The sequence below is a fragment of the Lactuca virosa genome, chromosome 5, assembly GCF_052849685.1.
Source record: "Lactuca virosa cultivar CGN04683 chromosome 5, Lactuca_virosa_CGN04683_v6, whole genome shotgun sequence".
In the NCBI taxonomy this organism is placed as follows: domain Eukaryota; kingdom Viridiplantae; phylum Streptophyta; class Magnoliopsida; order Asterales; family Asteraceae; genus Lactuca; species Lactuca virosa.
Genome location: NC_136430.1, coordinates 140,220,044 through 140,229,578, shown reverse-complemented (window position 1 = coordinate 140,229,578; position 9,535 = coordinate 140,220,044).

Here is a 9,535-nt window from a genome sequence, read left to right as displayed (position 1 = left end):
TTATGCTTATTGGTTGTACCTGCGAATAGGTACGTTTTTAGTGAATTCCTTGACTGCTTTGGTTTTATTTGACTCGGGGGCGAGTCGGTCGTTCGTATCTCAGGCTTTCAGTAGAGGTTTAGTGTGCTGGTAGATGAGCTTGAGTGTCCGTTGCGAGTTTCGATCGCCAACGAGCACGGGGTTTCTGCTTCTTCGGTCTACTGGGGATGCGAGTTGGAGATTTTTGGGGTGCCCTTCCCGATAGATTTGATTCCTATTCCCATGGGGGAAGTGTGCGTGATCGTAGGGATGGATTGGCTCAGTCAATTTGGCGCCATGATCGACTGTGAGGGACAGCGAGTGGTAGTTCGAACCCCAAGTGGGGGAGAACTGGTGGTATATGGCGAGGGCACCAGGATGGGATCAAGGTTTTGTTCGGCGGCCAGGGCTCGACAGTATATTCAGCATGGGTGTGCCGGGTATTTGGCGTATGTGGTAGATACGCGGGTTAGGGATCAGCCCTCGGTTTCGGAGGTCCCAGTAGTTAGAGAGTTTGCTGACTTGTTTCCTGAGGAGTTACCCGGAGTGCCTCCGGAGAGGCAGGTTGAGTTTAGGATTGATCTAGTGCCGGGTGCGGCCCCTATCGCTAAGGCGCCGTACCGACTGGCACCGCCAGAGATGCAGGAGTTGTCATCTCAGTTGCAGGAGCTACTGGGTAAGCAGTTTATTCGTCCGAGTAGTTCCCCATGGGGAGCACCGATCCTTTTCGTTAGGAAGAAGGACGGGTCGCACAGGATGTGCATTGACTATAGGGAGTTGAATAAGTTAATGGTGAAGAACCATTATCCACTCCCGAGGATAGATGATCTTTTCGATCAACTGCAGGGTACATCTTGGTTTTCCAAGATCGATTTGAGGTCCGGATATCACCAGGTCAGGGTGAGGGAGGAAGACGTGGAGAAGACCGCGTTTCGGACTCGTTATGGTCATTACGAGTTCGTGGTGATGCCGTTTGGGCTCACCAACGCGCCGAAAGTGTTCATGGATTTGATGAACCGGGTCTGCAGACCGATGCTCGATCGCTCGGTCATTGTGTTCATAGACGATATATTGGTGTATTCCAAGACACGAGAGCAGCACGAGGAGCACCTCAGGGAGCTGCTGGAGGTTCTGCGACGAGAACGGCTGTATGCCAAGTTCTCGAAGTGTGAGTTTTGGTTACGAGAGGTCCAGTTCCTCGGGCATCTCGTTAACCAGGAGGGGATTTTGGTCGACCCGGCCAAAGTCGAGGCCGTTATGCAGTGGGAGATTCCGAAATCTCCCTCCGACATCAGGAGTTTCTTGGGACTAGCAGGGTACTACCGGAGATTTATTCGAGATTTTTCCAAGATTGCAGTACCCCTCACTCGTCTAACGAGGAAGGGGGTGGATTTCCGGTGGGGCCCTGAGCAGCAGAGGGCGTTTGAGACCCTCCGACAATGTTTGTGCGAGGCGCCAGTGTTGACGCTCCCCGAGGGAGTCGAGGATTTCGTGGTATTTTGTGATGCATCCATCACAGGTTTGGGGGCGGTCCTCATGCAGAGGGGACAGGTGATAGCCTATGTATCGCGGCAGCTGAAGCCGCATGAGACGAGATACCCTACGCACGATCTTGAGTTGGGAGCAGTGGTTTTCTCTCTCAAGATTTGGAGGCATTATCTGTATGGGGTCCAGTGTACTATATACACGGATCACAAGAGTTTGAAGCACATCATGGATCAGCCGAACCTGAACATGAGGCAGCGCAGGTGGCTGGATGTAGTCAAGGACTATGATTGTGAGATCCTTTACCATCCTGGTAAAGCAAATGTGGTTGCGGACGCTTTGAGCCGCAAGTCAGCTGGGTCTTCAACCCCGACAAGGTGTATGAGGATAGCGGTGGATTCCCCGCTTGTGAGCTTGATTAGGGATGCTCAGGTCGAGGGCATGAGACCAGAGAACTGGAAGATGGAGCAGATTAAGGGCGAGAACGCCCGGTTTGTTCAGGATAGCCGCGGATTATTGACCCGGCACAGTCGGGTTTGGGTTCTGATGACCGGAGGAATCCGGCATACAGTGATGGAGGAAGCTCATAAGTCTCATTTTTCTATACACCCGGGGGCCACCAAGATATACCGGGATCTGAGTTTGAGCTACTGGTGGCCGTGCATGAAGCGAGAAATCGTTGGGTATGTTGAGAGGTGCTTGACCTGTAGGATGGTCAAGGCCGAGCATCAGAGGCCGCATGGAAAGCTGCAGCCTCTGGAGATTCCCATGTGGAAATGGGAGCAGATCACGATGGATTTCATTACAAAGTTGCCGAGGACGGCGAAGGGGTTTGATGCTATATGGGTCATCGTGGATCGGTTGACCAAGAGTGCCCATTTCTTGGCCATGCGGGAGAGTTCGTCGGCTGAGAAATTGGCCGACATGTATGTCAGCGACATTGTCTCTCGCCATGGGGTTCCAGTTTCCATCGTTTCCGATAGGGATGTCAGGTTTACTTCCCGTTTTTGGCAGAAGTTCCATGAGGAACTGGGTACGCGACTGCATTTTAGTACAACTTTCCATCCGCAGACAGATGGGCAGAGTGAGCGGACCATCCAAACCCTCGAGGATATGTTGAGGGCGTGTGTTATTGACTTTGGTGGGAGTTGGGATTCCCACCTACCGCTTGCAGAGTTCGCCTACAACAACAGCTATCATTCCAGTATTGGCGCCCCGCCTTTCGAGTTGTTGTATGGTCGGAAGTGTAGAACCCCAGTCTGCTGGGGTGAGATTGGGACAGGGTTATGGGGCGGACAGAGGTAGTTCTGTAGACTACCGAAAAGATACAGCAGGTTAGACAGCGTTTGCAGACCGCTCAGAGTCGGCAGAAGAGCTATGCCGACAGACGCCGATCTGAGTTGGAATTTCAGGTGGGTGACATGGTACTCCTGAAAGTCTCACCCTGGAAGGGTGTGATCCGTTTCAGGAAGAGGGGAAAACTGGGTCCCCGTTTTATTGGGCCGTTCAGGATCGTTGCCAGGGTTGGCAAGGTGGCGTATAGGCTGGAGCTTCCGGAAGAGCTTAGTCGGATTCATAGCACGTTCCATGTTTCGCAATTGCGGAAGTGTATCATGGACCAGGAGGCAGTGGTATCACTGGACGACATTCAGGTCGATGAGCGCCTGAATTATGTGGAGAGGTCGGTGGCCATTTTGGAAAGGAAGAAGAAGATCCTTCGGAACAAGCAAATACCCTTGGTGAAGGTGCAGTGGGAACATCGGAGGGGATCCGAGTGGACATGGGAGTCGGAGGCGGAGATGCGTGAGCATTACCCGACATTGTTTATCCCAAGGGACTTCGAAGGCGAAGTCTAGTTCAAGTGGGGGAGAATTGTAACACCCCGATTCTCAAGTATGGATTTAAATAAAAGGTTATTTGGTTTTATGTCCTACTCGACGAGTTGGTTGCCCTACTCGTCGAGTAGCAGCGGGGTGGGGTCGCGTGGTTAGTGACCTACTCGCCGAGTCCATGAAGGGACTCAACGAGTAGGAGCTGGCAGATGAAACCCTAAATCTCGGGGTTTTGCACCCTATTTAAAGGAGCCTCAGCCTCATTTGGCCTCTTTACAGTCTTTGAGAGCTCAGTGAAACCCTAATTCGTGTGGTACTCTTCTTGGTGTGATTTAAGCCTTGGAAAGAAGGTTGGCTAGGAGGGAAAAGCTTGAAGAGCAAAGGAGTTGAAGCAAGGAAGGTGTGGGAAGCAGAACTTTCCTCAGCTAGCATCTTCTGGAGGTATCAAGTTGCAATCTTTACTTCCCTTTCCTTCTAGATCTCTTTTCTTTTGGATGAGTTTTAGGGTTTTATGGATTTTGAGTTGATATGGGGAGCTATGGGCTAGATCTGAAGTTGTAACTTCAGATCTGGACCCTTCCTAAGTCCTAGAGTCATAAAGTTGCGGGTTTGGGGGTGATTGAGACCCTCCTTGTGCATGAAACCCCATTAAGAGCTTAGAATTGCCATTAAGAGCCTTTTTAGCCATGCATACACGTAAAGTTTGCAACTTTACGTGAAAAGCATGCCCTAGAAGCTTGGATCTGTAATTTGGAGCCATAACATGGCTTAAATGAGTATGTATGGCTTAAGGGCTGAAGGAACTCGGCGAGTCGCAAGGTTGACTTGGCGAGTCGTATGAAGATGGCCTTGAACTTGACGAGTTGGATGAGCAACTCGGCGAGTCCGATGAAGATTGCTATAGACTCGACGAGTTGTATGAACAACTCGGCGAGTCGGATGAGTTTTCCCCAAGTGATGAAGGTGTGTGTATCCGTCGTGTTGCAAGAAGGAAACTCGGCGGGTGGCCTTAGGGTTTCGATTGAAAATCGTAGGAACTCGACGAGTCACCTCGGTGACTCGGCGAGTGGGGAGTAGCCGAGGGTACTCGGCGAGTTAAGGTCAACATGGACTGTTGACCTTGACTGAGGTCTTTGACTTTGACCAGGGGTTGACTAGTCGGTTTATGGAGTACCTTGTGAGGTTAAGGACTTATGAGTATTTTCGTACTATGGTGATAGGTGGGGGAGTCTTTGGCAAGTGATCCGAGAGTTGGGACTTATCTACCGAGTCGACATGTGCTAGGTGAGTTATCCTCACTATATCGATAGGGTCTAAGGCACCAAGGCCGGCCCTTTTAGTTGTTATCGTTATGGTATGTTACATGTGGATATGATATGTTAGATCGGAATCAGGATAGACAGTATGTTATGCTCTTATGATCCGTAGGGATTAATATGTTAGTGAACTGCTAGGTCAGTGCCCTAGTTATGAGTGATTGCTATGTTTGGTGATCAGTGAGATAGATATGTTTGATGATTGTATATGCCAGTATATGTTAGTTATGCACACATGATTAGTAGCTTGTTGCTTGGGTTGAGGCGGTCCTGCTCTGTGCTGAAGGCCAACACACCCTATGAGCGGTCCGGGGAGACTGTAGGCCCACGTGGCGGTCCAGTCATGCTGAAGGCTCGGTATAGATTCAGTTGGACTGTAGGCCCTGTAGGGCGGTCCAGTCAGGCCGATGGCCCAGTATGCATGTTGATTGATTGATTATTACGGACATGGTATTATTAGTGTGGTATTGGTATTTTGGGGGTAGCTCACTAAGCCCTCGGGCTTACAGTTTTCAGTTTATTGTTTCAGGTACTTCAGAAGTTCATGGCAAGGCGAAGGCGTGACCGTACCGCTCCTCATCCTTATGATCTGGCTTTTGGGACACTCTGATTGAATAATGAATTGAAAACACTTTTGTAAACAATTATTATTTGGTTTTATTTATGCTTGAAAAGTTTATATTTGGCATAAAATTGATGGATGTTACAGTGAGACTATGCTCTACAACTTTCATTTAGACTTCGTCGGCTAATTTTGACTTTATTTTTATTGTATTATTTTTAGTAGGCCGGGACAGGAAAACTCCGTTATAAAATCATAACTTCTTCATCCGACGTCTGTTTCCGTCTGTCTTTTTACCGTTGGACTACTAACGACGAGATCTTCGATTCTCGTTTAGATTGTTTCGGCTAAAAGTCACTCGATCTCATATTCGAGTTTCAGGCCGCATACCGCTAAGTCGAAACTTAGAAAAATCATAACTTCCTCATACGAAGTTAGATTTAGACGTTCTTTTTATGCACGCTCTCGGTTTAACGAACTCTTAGACTTCCGTTTAGATCACTAAGGCTAAATATCGCTCTATCTTAAATTCGTATTTTACGTCATACAGTGCCGTGTCGGTTCTGTCGCGAAACCTCGACATGTCATAACTTCTTCGTTATAACTCGGATTTCAGCATTCTTTATATATTCGGAAACCTTGCCACGACCACTACAACTTGCTTCATAGATATCGGGCTTATCTAATATTTTGTTTTACCACTTATTTTTATCCTTAATTCATCTAAATCACACAATTAAGCAATAAACATATAATACTCAAATAATACATTCTTATTATTTCAAAACGAGTTACAAAGGTTAACCTAGACTATTACATCAACATTAATGCCTAGCCCAGAAACACGGGCGTTACAATTCTCTCCACCTTAGGATGATTCCGTCCTCGGAATCACACATCAACAAACAAATGCAGATAGCGACTCATCATGTCACTCTCCGTTTTCCAGGTGAGATTCGGCCCATTCGTATGTTTCCATCGGATAAGCACTAATTCGACCATCTTGCATCGCAACTTATTAGTCTTTCGGTCAACGATTGCCTCTGGTTCTTCAATTAACCTTTTGTTCTCATCAATTCTTAACTCATAAATTGGAATTATATCGGGAACTTCTCCCGTGAACTTCCTCAAATAACACACGTGGAAAGTGTTATGAATTCCATTCAGTTCTTCGGGTAATTCGAGCTTGTAAGCTTGGTTCCCAATCCTCTGAAGAACTTTAAACGGTCCAATAAACCTTGGACTTAACTTTCCCCTTTTTCCAAACCTTATAAGTCCCTTCCACTGCGAGACTTTAAGCAAAACCGAATCTCCAACTTCAAAAGTCATCGGTCTTCGCTTGTTGTCAGCATAGCTCTTTTGACGATCCTGAGCTGCTAAGATTCTCTCCCTAATTATTTTCAACTTTTCAGTAGTTTGATGTGTTGGATTAATGTCTAAGTCCATAACTATAATTGGTAAGACTTGACCCGACCCGGCATGGTCCATTTGGGTTGCATGGCATCGGGACAATTGGATAGACAAGATGAGGAAAAAGGATACTAGTGATTTATATTAATATATTATAAGTTCTAATATATTAATATGCAATCATATTATTTAATTAGTATTGATCAAGAATTAATTTATAATTAATTAAGTGATCAAAAGGAACTAATTAAATATGGACTCTAAGATATATGTGTGTGATGGGCCAAGTTCATTTAGGTTGGGCTAAGCTTGCATGGATAGTCCATGGAGTGTTTAACCCATGGATCATATGAAATGAAAGGTCATGGGTATTAGGGTTTAACCCTAATCTCCACACTATATAAAGATGTCATTGGTTGGTGAAATGGGCACTAGTGTGGGTACACAAAAAAGGGCAAGGCCGATTTCACTAGAGAAAACCAAAGTATCCTTATTCTCAAGGTTATTCCAAGTGTTCATGGTGTTGTGTGAACCATTTGAGGAGTCACACTTGGGGCACTAGGCACTCAAGCTTCATGGAGTCAAGCAACAACTACAAGGTATGTATTCTATCTGTTTTGTTATCCTAGTATCAATGTTTTTGGTATGCTAGTTAGGATAATACCTTGGATATTCATATTTGTATGTATAATAACATAGATCTAAGGTATTTAGGGTTGCATGTACACTTAGGAGTGTTAGAATGCTTAAAACCCAACAGTGGTATCAGAGACATGGGTTGTTTTCTGTTATATTCATGCAAATGTTTGATTTTCAAAGTTGAAAAAAAAAGAAAAAAAAAGAAAAAAAAAACATGAAGTTTGTCAAATTTTAAGATAATTACTTGTTTTTGTGAAAAACTAATTATATGTAAAATTTGAATCATTTACTATATGAGTTGAATTAGGTCAAATTTAGTAAAAGATAAAATGATATGATTATTTTATTAGTTTTAAAAGTTTGATCTAAATGTTTTAAGGAGTTACAAATTTTGTCATAAAATTTTGGAGCTAAAAAAAAAAGTTTTTTTTTAAAGTTGTGATCTTAAGTGTTTTGAAACCTCCATAAGTTATGGATATGAAAAGGTTTTAAAAAAAATTGATTCAAAGTTTTTATGGAGTTACAAAATTTGGTATTAATGTTTTAAAGAATTCCATAACTTATTCTTAAGTTATGGAACATGAAAAGTTTCATCATAAAACAAACATTTAACTCCATAAGTTATGGATTACCAAAAGTTTTATGTTTCCTTGATTTATGAGTTAGTTTAGATTAATGGAAAAAAATTGTGTTTTAGTTGTTTTCAATCCTAATTAATCTAAAGGTAGTTCATAAAATGTGTTTTTGTAACTTGTCCTCAAGTTACATAAAAGGTCACATTTATGAATCTTAAAACTCATAAAAATGCCTTAGGTTACAAAAAATGAAGAGTTTTTTTCTTATAAATAGTCTTTATGGCTCCATAACTTGTCCTCAAGCTATGGATGTCCAAGAGTCTCTTCATTAAAAGTTTTAAAGCTTTAATTAAAACTCATAAGTTATGAAAATCCAAGAGTTTTGAATAGTTTCAAAACTTGCCCTCAAGTTTTGGAATTTGAAAAGTTCTCTAATGAATACTTTAATTCCAAGTTAAGCCCTTAGAATTTTAAAAGTTAAAATTCAACCCTTATACTTTATAATATTATAAGTTAATAATATATATATATATATATATATATATATATATATATATATATATATATATATATATATGTGTATAAGAGCAAGTCAGTCTTACCATTAGTAGGCCTCATTCACGAAGCCGGTCTATAAGGGGGGTATAAGGTTGTTGCCTATAAAATGGCAGCTTAATGGGTGTCCACTCTCACCCACCGCTTCCTTGACTGGTGGAGGGTCGTTAGCCGAACGGGTAGGACAAGGACTATAATTCTCCCTTCATTAAAAGTATTAATGATAAATACTAAGTAACTAAGCCTTATAAATTCCCAATCGTAGTTACTTAGGAAAATGTGAATAAGGTGCTAATCCATGAAATTACACTTTGCACTTTGTTTAAACCGTTAGTGGAGCGTGCGTGGTTAACCGGCACTCTAACCTGGATTTAACAAGGTAGGCAAAGGGTAACTTAATATTTATCATAGTATCGGTGGAGCTCGTGTGGTTAACCGGCACATCGATTGAGGGGTAAAATTAAGGGTACCAAGTCAATTTGCATGGTTATTCACACCTTGTTTGTGATCCTCGGCATCCCAATCACAAACTTGAGAGGGCACACTCGAGATTCAAACATGCCATTGAAAGTTCATTGTATCTCAAAAGATCTAGGAGTTTCAAATCCAATTAAAACTTAATTATATTTCGTTTTTCATGGTGGAAACTGGTAAATCGTTTTTTACCTACCTTCAACTATTTTATAACTTGGATTACGGCATCCCTCTTCCAGTTATAAATAGGTTGTTGGGTCCTAGCCTTAATATTTCATATTGGGTGTTATATTAAGGACTTTAAATTAACTAAACTTGAATATCTCCCAAAAGATGTCTAGTTCAGACATCTATGATTCCCAAATCTCTTGGAACTTTACTTCCTCCACCTCCTCCAATTATTCTCCCTAACCCACAAGTTCAAGGTCACTCAAGCCCTAATGGAAAGCAAGGTCTATGTGTGATCACATCTTGGAGATGAAGTCACATATTGACAAGCCGGGAGAGTTGGGTGTCAAAGTCTTGAGAAAGTTGGATGTTCAATCACTTTCTAAGTCACATAGTGAGTTCCTTTGGGACTACTATGAAACAGACTATGACATGAACCTTAATGATCATATCTATTTGCTTGGTGCTACTGAATCAGCAATGATTTGGAGGACCAGTAAA